The sequence below is a fragment of the Triticum urartu genome, chromosome 1A, assembly GCF_056163025.1.
Source record: "Triticum urartu cultivar PI428250 chromosome 1A, HENAU_Tu73, whole genome shotgun sequence".
NCBI classification, from domain to species: domain Eukaryota; kingdom Viridiplantae; phylum Streptophyta; class Magnoliopsida; order Poales; family Poaceae; genus Triticum; species Triticum urartu.
In genome coordinates, this window is record NC_141873.1 from 416,345,888 (window position 1) to 416,358,537 (window position 12,650).

Here is a 12,650-nt window from a genome sequence, read left to right on the forward strand (position 1 = left end):
TTTAAACTTATTTGAACTCCGGACTTCTTTTGTATTCAGTATGCAGCATTCAAAGCGACGCCATCAATGTCCAACACGTTCTGACATCATTTGCTGTTTTTCAGTCATTTACCTAATTGTTTAGAGAGCTAAATGACCGTGAAATTGAAAATCACTACAAAATGAACTGTGAAAATGTTGAAACTTGGCATCGTATCATCATTTCACCCGCATAGCATGTGCGAAATAGTAGAGAGGATCACGGCAAAAACTGGACGCACTTTGTGTACAAACTGGACAGTCTCTTTCGAAGTATCAGGGTTTCGGACGAGACCTCATCTATTACATGGGCGCTTTAATGTTTTTTAAACTTATATGAACTCCGGACTTCTTTTGTGTTCAGTATGCAGCATTCAAAGCGACGTCATCAATTTCCAACATGTTCTGACATCATTTGCTGTTTTTCTGCCATTTACCTAATTGTTTAGAGAGCTAAATGACCGTGAAATTGAAAATCACTACAAAATGAACTATGAAAATGTTGAAACTTCGCATGGTATCATCATTTCACCCGCATAGCATGTGCGAAAGAGTGGAGAGGGTCACAGCAAAAACTAGACGCACTTCGTGTACAAACTGGACAATCTCTTTCGGAGTATCAGGGTTTCGGACGAGAACTCTTCTGTTACACGGGCACTTCAATGTTTTTTAAACTTATTTGAACTCCGGACTTATTTTGTGTTCAGTATGCAGCATTCAAAGAGGCATCATCAATTTCCAACATGTTCTGACATCATTTGTTGTTTTTCAGTCATTTACCTAATTGTTTAGAGAGCTAAATGACCGTGAAATTGAAAATCACTACAAAATGAATTGTGAAAATGTTGAAACTTGGCATGGTATCATCATTTCACCCGCATAGCATGTGCGAAAGGGTAGAGAGGGTCACGGTAAAAACTGGACGCACTTCGTGTACAAACTGGACAATCTCTTTCGGAGTATCAGGGTTTCGGACGAGAACTCATCTGTTACACGGGCACTTCAATGTTTTTTTAATTTATTTGAACTCTGGACTTCTTTTGTGTTTAGTATGCAGCATTCAAAGCGACGTCATCAATTTCTAACATGTTCTGACTACATGTGCTGTTTTCAGTCATTTACCTAATTGTTTAGAGGGCTAAATGACTGTGAAATTGAAAATCACTACAAAATGAACTATGAAAATGTTGAAACTTGGAATGGTATCATCATTTCACCCGCATAGCATGTGCGAAAGAGTAGAGAGGGTCACGGCAAAAACTCGACGCACTTCATGTACAAACTAGACAATCTCTTTCGGAGTATCAGCGTTTCGGACGAGAGCTCATCTGTTACACGGGCATATCAATGATTTTTAAACTGATTTGAACTCCGGACTTCTTTTGTGTTCAGTATGCAGCATGCAAAGCGACGCCATCAATTTCCAACATGTTCTGACATCATTTGTTGTTTTTCAGTCATTTACCTAATTGTTTATAGAGCTAAATGACCGTGAAATTAAAAATCACTACAAAATGAACTGTGAAAATGTTGAAACTTGGCATGGTATCATCATTTCACCCGCATAGCATGTGCGAAAGAGTAGAGAGGGTCACGGCAAAAACTGGACGCACTTCGTGTACAAACTGGACAATCTCTTTCGGAGTATGAGGCTTTCGGACGAGAACTCATCTGTTACATGGGCACTTCAATGTTTTTTAAACTTATTTGAACTCCGGACTTCTTTTGTGTTTAGTATGCAATATTCAAAGTGACGTCGTCAATTTCCAACATGCTCTGACATCATTTTTTGTTTTTCAATCATTTACCGAATTGTTTAGAGAGCTAAATGACTGTGAAATTGAAAATCACTACCAAATGAACTGTGAAAATGTTGAAACTTGGCATGGTATCATCATTTCACCCGCATAGCATGTGCGAAAGGGTAGAGAGGGTCACGGCAAAAACTGGACGCACTTCGTGTACAAAATGGACAATCTCTTTCGGAGTATCAGGGTTTCGGACGAGAACTCGTCTGTTACACGGGCACTTCAATGTTTTTTAAACTTATTTGAACTCCGGACTTCTTTTGTGTTCAGTATGCAGCATTCAAAGAGACTTCATCAATTTCCAACATGTTCTGACATCATTTGCTGTTTTTCAGTCATTTACCGAATTGTTTAAAGAGCTAAATGACCTGAAATTGAAAATCACTACAAAATGAACTGTGAAAATGTTGAAACTTGGCATGGTATCATCATTTCACGCGCATAGCATGTGCGAAAGAGTGGAGAGGGTCACAGCAAAAACTGGACGCACTTCGTGTACAAACTGGACAATCTCTTTCGGAGTATCAGGGTTTCGGACGAGAACTCATCTGTTACATGGGCGCTTTAATGTTTTTTAAACTTATTTGTATTCCGGACTTCTTTTGTGTTCAGTATGCAGCATTCAAAGCGACGTCATCAATTTCAACATGTTCTGACATCATTTGCTGTTTTTCAGTCATTTACCGAATTGTTTAGAGAGCTAAATGATCGTGAAATTGAAACTCACTACAAAATGAACTGTTAAAATGTTGAAACTTCGCATGGTATCATCACTTCACCCGCATAGCATGTGCGAAAGAGTAGAGAGGGTCGCAGCTAAAACTGGGCGCACTTCGTGTACAAACTGGCCAATCTCTTTCGGAGTATCAGGGTTTCAGACGAGAACTCATTTGTTACACGGGCACTTCAATGTTTTTTAAACTTATTTGAACTCCGGACTTCTTTTGTGTTCAGTATGCAGCATTCAAAGCGATGCCATCAATTTCCAACACGTTCTGACATCATTTGCTGTTTTTCAGTCATTTACCTAATTGTTTAGAGAGCTAAATGACCGTGAAATTGAAAATCACTACAAAATGAACTGTGAAAATGTTGAAACTTGGCGTCGTATCATCATTTCACCCGCATAGCATGTGCGAAAGAGTAGAGAGGATCACGGCAAAAACTGGATGCTCTTTATGTACAAACTGGACAATCTCTTTCGGAGTATCAGGGTTTCAGACGAGAACTCATCTGTTACATGGGCACTTCAATGTTTTTTAAACTTATTTGAACTCCAGACTTCTTTTGTGTTAAGTATGCAACATTCAAAGCGACGTCATCAATTTCCAACAAGTTCTGACATCATTTGTTGTTTTTCAGTCATTTACCGAATTGTTTAAAGAGTTAAATGACCTGAAATTGAAAATCACTACAAAATGAACTATGAAAATGTTGAAATTTAGCATGGTATCATCATTTCACCCACATAGCATGTGCGAAAGAGTAGAGAGGGTCACGGCAAAAACTAGACGCACTTCGTGTACAAACTGGACAGTCTCTTTCGGAGTATCAGGGTTTCGGACGAGAACTCATCTGTTACATGGGCGCTTTAATGTTCTTTAAACTTATTTGAACTCCGGACTTCTTTTGTGTTCAGTATGCAGCATTCAAAGTGACGTCATCAATTTCCAACATGTTTTGACATCATTTGCTGATTTTCAGTCATTTACCAAATTGTTTAGAGAGCTAAATGACCGTGAAATTGGAAATCACTACAAAATGAACTGTGAAAATGTTGAAACTTGGCAGGGTATCATCATTTCACCCGCATAGCATGTGCGAAAGAGTAGAGAGGGTCGCAGCAAAAACTGGGTGCACTTCGTGTACAAACTGGCCAATCTCTTTCGGAGTATCAGGGTTTCTGACGAGAACTCATCGGTAACACAGGCACTTCAATCTTTTTTAAACTTATTTGAACTCCGGACTTCTTTTGTGTTCAGTATGCAGCATTCAAAGTGACGTCATCAATTTCCAACATGTTCAAAAACTTATTTGACAATCTCTTTCGGAGTATCAGGGTTTCGGACGAGAACTCATCTGTTACACGGGCACTTCAATGTTTTTTAAACTTGTTTGAACTCCGGACTTCTTTTGTGTTCAGTATGCAGCATTCAAAGCGACGTCATCAATTTCAACATGTTCTGACATCATTTGCTGTTTTTCAGTCATTTACCGAATTGTTTAGAGAGCTAAATGACCGTGAAATTGAAACTCACTACAAAATGAACTGTTAAAATGTTGAAACTTCGCATGGTATCATCACTTCACCCGCATAGCATGTGCGAAAGAGTAGAGAGGGTCGCAGCAAAAACTGGGCGCACTTCGTGTACAAACTGGCCAATCTCTTTCGGAGTATCAGGGTTTCGGACGAGAACTCATTTGTTACACGGGCACTTCAATGTTTTTTAAACTTATTTGAACTCCGGACTTCTTTTGTGTTCAGTATGCAGCATTCAAAGCGATGCCATCAATTTCCAACACGTTCTGACATCATTTGCTGTTTTTCAGTCATTTACCTAATTGTTTAGAGAGCTAAATGACCGTGAAATTGAAAATCACTACAAAATGAACTGTGAAAATGTTGAAACTTGGCATCGTATCATCATTTCACCCGCATAGCATGTGCGAAAGAGTAGAGAGGATCACGTAAAAAACTGGACGCTCTTTATGTACAAACTGGACAATCTCTTTCGGAGTATCAGGGTTTCAGACGAGAACTCATCTGTTACACGGGCACTTCAATGATTTTTAAACTTATTTGAACTCCAGACTTCTTTTGTGTTCAGTATGCAGCATACAAAGCGACGTCATCAATTTCCAACAAGTTCTGACATCATTTGTTGTTTTTCAGTCATTTACCGAATTGTTTAAAGAGTTAAATGACCTGAAATTGAAAATCACTACAAAATGAACTGTGAAAATGTTGAAATTTAGCATGGTATCATCATTTCACCCGCATAGCATGTGCGAAAGAGTAGAGAGGGTCACGGCAAAAACTAGACGCACTTCGTGTACAAACTGGACAGTCTCTTTCGGAGTATCAGGGTTTCGGACGAGAACTCATCTGTTACATGGGCGCTTTAATGTTTTTTAAACTTATTTGAACTCCGGACTTCTTTTGTGTTCAGTATGCAGCATTCAAAGTGACGTCATCAATTTCCAACATGTTTTGACATCATTTGCTGATTTTCAGTCATTTACCGAATTGTTTAGAGAGCTAAATGACCGTGAAATTGAAAATCACTACAAAATGAACTGTGAAAATGTTGAAATTTAGCATGGTATAATCATTTCACCCGCATAGCATGTGCGAAAGAGTAGAGAGGGTCACGGCAAAAACTAGACGCACTTCGTGTACAAACTGGACAGTCTCTTTCGGAGTATCAGGGTTTCGGACGAGAACTCATCTGTTACATGGGCGCTTTAATGTTTTTTAAACTTATTTGAACTCCGGACTTCTTTTGTGTTCAGTATGCAGCATTCAAAGTGACGTCATCAATTTCCAACATGTTTTGACATCATTTGCTGATTTTCAGTCATTTACCGAATTGTTTAGAGAGCTAAACGACCGTGAAATTGAAAATCACTACAAAATGAACTGTGAAAATGTTGAAACTTGGCAGGGTATCATCATTTCACCCGCATAGCATGTGCGAAAGAGTAGAGAGGGTCGCAGCAAAAACTGGGTGCACTTCGTGTACAAACTGGCCAATCTCTTTCGGAGTATCAGGGTTTCTGACGAGAACTCATCGGTAACACGGGCACTTCAATCTTTTTTAAACTTATTTGAACTCCGGACTTCTTTTGTGTTCAGTATGCAGCATTCAAAGTGACGTCATCAATTTCCAACATGTTCAAAAACTTATTTGACAATCTCTTTCGGAGTATCAGGGTTTCGAACGAGAACTCATCTGTTACACGCGCACTTCAATGTTTTTTAAACTTGTTTGAACTCCGGACTTCTTTTGTGTTCAGTATGCAGCATTCAAAGCGACGTCATCAATTTCAACATGTTCTGACATCATTTGCTGTTTTTCAGTCATTTACCGAATTGTTTAGAGAGCTAAATGACCGTGAAATTGAAACCCACTACAAAATGAACTGTTAAAATGTTGAAACTTCGCATGGTATCATCACTTCACCCGCATAGCATGTGCGAAAGAGTAGAGAGGGTCGCAGCAAAAACTGGGCGCACTTCGTGTACAAACTGGCCAATCTCTTTCGGAGTATCAGGGTTTCGGACGAGAACTCATTTGTTACACGGGCACTTCAATGTTTTTAAACTTATTTGAACTCCGGACTTCTTTTGTGTTCAGTATGCAGCATTCAAAGCGATGCCATCAATTTCCAACACGTTCTGACATCATTTGCTGTTTTTCAGTCATTTACCTAATTGTTTAGAGAGCTAAATGACCGTGAAATTGAAAATCACTACAAAATGAACTGTGAAAATGTTGAAACTTGGCATCGTATCATCATTTCACCCGCATAGCATGTGCGAAAGAGTAGAGAGGATCACGTAAAAAACTGGACGCTCTTTATGTACAAACTGGACAATCTCTTTCGGAGTATCAGGGTTTCAGACGAGAACTCATCTGTTACACGGGCACTTCAATGATTTTTAAACTTATTTGAACTCCAGACTTCTTTTGTGTTCAGTATGCAGCATACAAAGCGACGTCATCAATTTCCAACAAGTTCTGACATCATTTGTTGTTTTTCAGTGATTTACCGAATTGTTTAAAGAGTTAAATGACCTGAAATTGAAAATCACTACAAAATGAACTGTGAAAATGTTGAAATTTAGCATGGTATCATCATTTCACCCGCATAGCATGTGCGAAAGAGTAGAGAGGGTCACGGCAAAAACTGGACGCACTTCGTGTACAAAATGGACAATCTCTTTCGGAGTATCAGGGTTTCGGACGAGAACTCATCTGTTACACGGGCACTTCAATGTTTCTTAAACTTATTTAAACTCCAGACTTCTTTTGTGTTCAGTATGCAGCATTCAAAGTGACGTCATCAATTTCCAACATGTTTTGACATCATTTGCTGATTTTCAGTCATTTACCGAATTGTTTAGAGAGCTAAATGACCGTGAAATTGAAAATCACTACAAAATGAACTGTGAAAATGTTGAAACTTGGCAGGGTATCATCATTTCACCCGCATAGCATGTGCGAAAGAGTAGAGAGGGTCGCAGCAAAAACTGGGTGCACTTCGTGTACAAACTGGCCAATCTCTTTCGAAGTATCAGGGTTTCTGACGAGAACTCATCGGTAACACGGGCACTTCAATCTTTTTTAAACTTATTTGAACTCCGGACTTCTTTTGTGTTCAGTATGCAGTATTCAAAGTGACGTCATCAATTTCCAACATGTTCAAAAACTTATTTGACAATCTCTTTCGGAGTATCAGGGTTTCGGACGAGAACTCGTCTGTTACACGGGCACTTCAATGTTATTTAAACTTATTTGAACTCCAGACTTCTTTTGCGTTAAGTATGCAGCATTCAAAGCGACGTCATCAATTTCCAACATGTTCTGACATCATTTGCTGTTTTTCAGTCATCTACCGAATTGTTTAAAGAGCTAAATGACCTGAAATTTAAAATCACTACAAAATGAACTGTGAAAATGTTGAAATTTAGCATGGTATCATCATTTCACCCGCATAGCATGTGCGAAAGAGTAGAGAGGGTCACGGCAAAAACTGGACGCACTTCGTGTACAAACTGGACAGTCTCTTTCGAAGTATCAGGGTTTCAGACGAGACCTCATCTATTACATGGGCACTTCACCCGCATAGCATGTGCGAAAGAGTAGAGAGGGTCACGGCAAAAACTGGACGCACTTTGTGTACAAACTGGACAGTCTCTTTTGGAGTATCAGGGTTCCGGACGAGAACTCATCTGTTACATGGGCGCTTTAATGTTTTTTAAACTTATTTGAACTCCGGATTTCTTTTGTGTTCAGTACGCAGCATTCAAAGCGACGTCATCAATTTCCAACATGTTCTGACATCATTTGCTGTTTTTCAGTCATTTACCGAATTGTTTAGAGAGCTAAATGACCGTGAAATTGAAACTCACTACAAAATGAACTGTGAAAATGTTGAAACTTCGCATGGTATCATCATTTCACCCGCATAGCATGTGCCAAAGAGTAGAGAGGGTCGCAGCAAAAACTGGGCGCACTTCGTGTACAAACTGGCCAATCTCTTTTGGAGTATCAGCGTTTCGGACGAGAACTCATCTGTTACACGGGCATTTCAATGATTTTTTATCTTAAACTCCGGACTTCTTTTGTGTTCAGTATGCAGCATGCAAAGCGACGCCATCAATTTCCAACATGTTCCGACATCATTTGTTGTTTTTCAGTCATTTACCTAATTGTTTAGAGAGCTAAATGACCGTGAAATTAAAAATAACTACAAAATGAACTGTGAAAATGTTGAAACTTGGCATGGTATCATCATTTCACCCGCATAACATGTGCGAAAGAGTAGAGAGGGTCACGGCAAAAACTGGACGCACTTCGTGTACAAACTGGACAATCTCTTTCGGCGTATCAGGGTTTCGGACGAGAACTCATCTGTTACACGGGCACTTCAATGTTTTTTAAAGTTATTTAAACTCCAGACTTCTTTTGTGTTCAGTATGCAGCATTCAAAGCGACATCATCAATTTCCAACATGTTCTAACATCATTTGTTGTTTTTCAGTCATTTACCTAATTGTTTAGAGAGCTAAATGACCGTGAAATTGAAAATCACTACAAAATGAACTATGAAAATGTTGAAACTTGGCATGGTATCATCATTTCACCCGCATAGCATGTGTGAAAGAGTAAAGAGGGTCACGGCAAAAACTGGACGCACTTCGTGTACAAACTAGACAATCTCTTTCAGAGTATCAGGGTTTCGGACGAGAACTCATCTGTTACACAAGCACTTCAATATTTTTTAAACTTATTTGATCTCCGGACTCCTTTTATGTTCGGTATGCGGCATTCAAAGCGACGTCATCAAGTTCCAACATGTTCTAACATCATTTGTTGTTTTTCAGTCATTTACCGAATTGTTTAAAGAGCTAAATGACTGTGAAATTGAAAATCACTACAAAATGAACTGTGAAAATGTTGAAACTTGGCATGGTATCATCATTTCACGCGCATAGCATGTGCGAAAGAGTGGAGAGGGTCACAGCAAAAACTGGACGCACTTCGTGTACAAACTGGACCATCTCTTTCGGAGTATCAGGGTTTCGGACGAGAACTCATCTGTTACACGGGCACTTCAATGTTTTTTAAACTTATTTGAACTCCGGACTTCTTTTGTGTTCAGTATGCAGCATTCAAAGCGACATCATCAATTTCCAACATGTTCTGACATCATTTGCTGTTTTTCGGTCATTTACCGAATTGTTTAAAGAGCTAAATGACCGTGAAATTGAAAATCACTACAAAATGAACTGTGAAAATGTTGAAACTTGGCATGGTATCATCATTTCACCCGCATAGCATGTGCGAAAGAGTAGAGAGGGTCACGGCAAAAACTGGACGCACTTTGTGTACAAACTGGACAATCTCTTTCGGAGTATCAGGGTTTCTGACGAGAACTCATCGGTAACACGGGCACTTCAATCTTTTTTAAACTTATTTGATCTCGGGACTTCTTTTGTGTTCACTATGCAGCATTCAAAGCGACGTCATCAATTTCCAACATGTTCTGACATCATTTGCTGATTTTCAGTCATTTACCGAATTGTTTAGAGAGCTAAATGACCGTGAAATTGAAAATCACTACAAAATGAACTGTGAAAATGTTGAAACTTGGCAGGGTATCATCATTTCACCCGCATAGCATGTGCGAAAGAGTAGAGAGGGTCGCAGCAAAAACTGTGTGCACTTCGTGTACAAACTGGCCAATCTCTTTCGGAGTATCAGGGTTTCTGACGAGAACTCATCGGTAACACGGGCACTTCAATGTTTTTTAAACTTATTTGAACTCCGGACTTCTTTTGTGTTCAGTATGCAGCATTCAAAGTGACGTCATCAATTTCCAACATGTTCAAAAACTTATTTGACAATCTCTTTCGGAGTATCAGGGTTTCGGACGAGAACTCGTCTGTTACACGGGCACTTCAATGTTTTTTAAACTTATTTGAACTCCGGACTTCTTTTGTGTTCAGTATGCAGCATTCAAAGCGACGTCATCAATTTCAACATGTTCTGACATCATTTGCTGTTTTTTAGTCATTTACCGAATTGTTTAGAGAGATAAATGACCGTGAAATTGAAACTCACTACAAAATGAACTGTTAAAATGTTGAAACTTCGCATGGTATCATCACTTCACCCGCATAGCATGTGCGAAAGAGTAGAGAGGGTCGCAGCAAAATCTGGGCGCACTTCGTGTACAAACTGGCCAATCTCTTTCGGAGTATCAGGGTTTCGGACGAGAACTCATTTGTTACACGGGCACTTCAATGTTTTTTAAACTTATTTGAACTCCGGACTTCTTTTGTGTTCAGTATGCAGCATTCAAAGCGATGCCATCAATTTCCAACACGTTCTGACATCATTTGCTGTTTTTCAGTCATTTACCTAATTCTTTAGAGAGCTAAATGACCGTGAAATTGAAAATCACTACAAAATGAACTGTGAAAATGTTGAAACTTGGCATCGAATCATCATTTCACCCGCATAGCATGTGCGAAAGAGTAGAGAGGATCACGGCAAAAACTGGACGCTCTTTATGTACAAACTGGACAATCTCTTTCGGAGTATCAGGGTTTCAGACGAGAACTCATGTGTTACACGGGCACTTCAATGATTTTTAAACTTATTTGAACTCCAGACTTCTTTTGTGTTCAGTATGCAGCATACAAAGCGACGTCATCAATTTCCAACAAGTTCTGACATCATTTGTTGTTTTTCAGTCATTTACCGAATTGTTTAAAGAGTTAAATGACCTGAAATTGAAAATCACTACAAAATGAACTGTGAAAATGTTGAAATTTAGCATGGTATCATCATTTCACCCGCATAGCATGTGCGAAAGAGTAGAGAGGGTCACGGCAAAAACTGGACGCACTTCGTGTACAAACTGGACAGTCTCTTTCGGAGTATCAGGGTTTCGGACGAGAACTCATCTGTTACGTGGGCGCTTTAATGTTTTTTAAACTTATTTGAACTCCGGACTTCTTTTGTGTTCAGTATGCAGCATTCAAAGTGACGTCATCAATTTCCAACATGTTTTGACATCATTTGCTGATTTTCAGTCATTTACCGAATTGTTTAGAGAGCTAAATGACCGTGAAATTGAAAATCACTACAAAATGAACTGTGAAAATGTTGAAACTTGGCAGGGTATCATCATTTCACCTGCATAGCATGTGCGAAATTGTAGAGAGGGTCGCAGCAAAAACTGGGTGCACTTCGTGTACAAACTGGCCAATCTCTTTCGAAGTATCAGGGTTTCTGACGAGAACTCATCGGTAACACGGGCACTTCAATCTTTTTTAAACTTATTTGAACTCCGGACTTCTTTTGTGTTCAGTATGCAGTATTCAAAGTGACGTCATCAATTTCCAACATGTTCAAAAACATATTTGACAATCTCTTTCAGAGTATCAGGGTTTCGGACGAGAACTCGTCTGTTACACGGGCACTTCAATGTTATTTAAACTTATTTGAACTCCAGACTTCTTTTGCGTTAAGTATGCAGCATTCAAAGCGACGTCATCAATTTCCAACATGTTCTGACATCATTTGCTGTTTTTCAGTCATCTACCGAATTGTTTAAAGAGCTAAATGACCTGAAATTGAAAATCACTACAAAATGAACTGTGAAAATGTTGAAATTTAGCATGGTATCATCATTTCACCCGCATAGCATGTGCGAAAGAGTAGAGAGGGTCACGGCAAAAACTGGACGCACTTCGTGTACAAACTGGACAGTCTCTTTCGAAGTATCAGGGTTTCAGACGAGACCTCATCTATTACATGGGCACTTCACCCGCATAGCATGTGCGAAAGAGTAGAGAGGGTCACGGCAAAAACTGGACGCACTTTGTGTACAAACTGGACAGTCTCTTTCGGAGTATCAGGGTTCCGGACGAGAACTCATCTGTTACATGGGCGCTTTAATGTTTTTTAAACTTATTTGAACTCCGGACTTCTTTTGTGTTCAGTATGCAGCATTCAAAGCGACGTCATCAATTTCCAACATGTTCTGACTACATTTGCTGTTTTCAGTCATTTACCTAATATTTTAGAGAGCTAAATGACCGTGAAATTGAAAATCACTACAAAATGAACTATGAAAATGTTGGAACTTGGAATGGTATCATCATTTCACCCGCATAGCATGTGCGAAAGAGTAGAGAGGGTCACGACACAAACTGGACGCACGTCGTGTACAAACTGGACAATCTCTTTCGGAGTATCAGGGTTTCGGACGAGAGCTCATCTGTTACATGGGCACTTCCATGTTTTTAAAACTTATTTGAACTCCCGACTTATTTTGCGTTTAGTATGCAGCATTCAAAGCAACGTCATCAATTTCCAACATGTTCTGACTACATTTGTTGTTTTTCAGTCATTTACCTAATTGTTTCGAGAGCTAAATGACTGTGAAATTGAAAATCACTACAAAATGAACTGTGAAAATGTTGAAACTTGGCATGGTATCATCATTTCACCCGCATAGCATGTGCGAAAGAGTAGAGAGGGTCACGGCAAAAACTGCACGCACTTCATGTACAAACTGGACAATC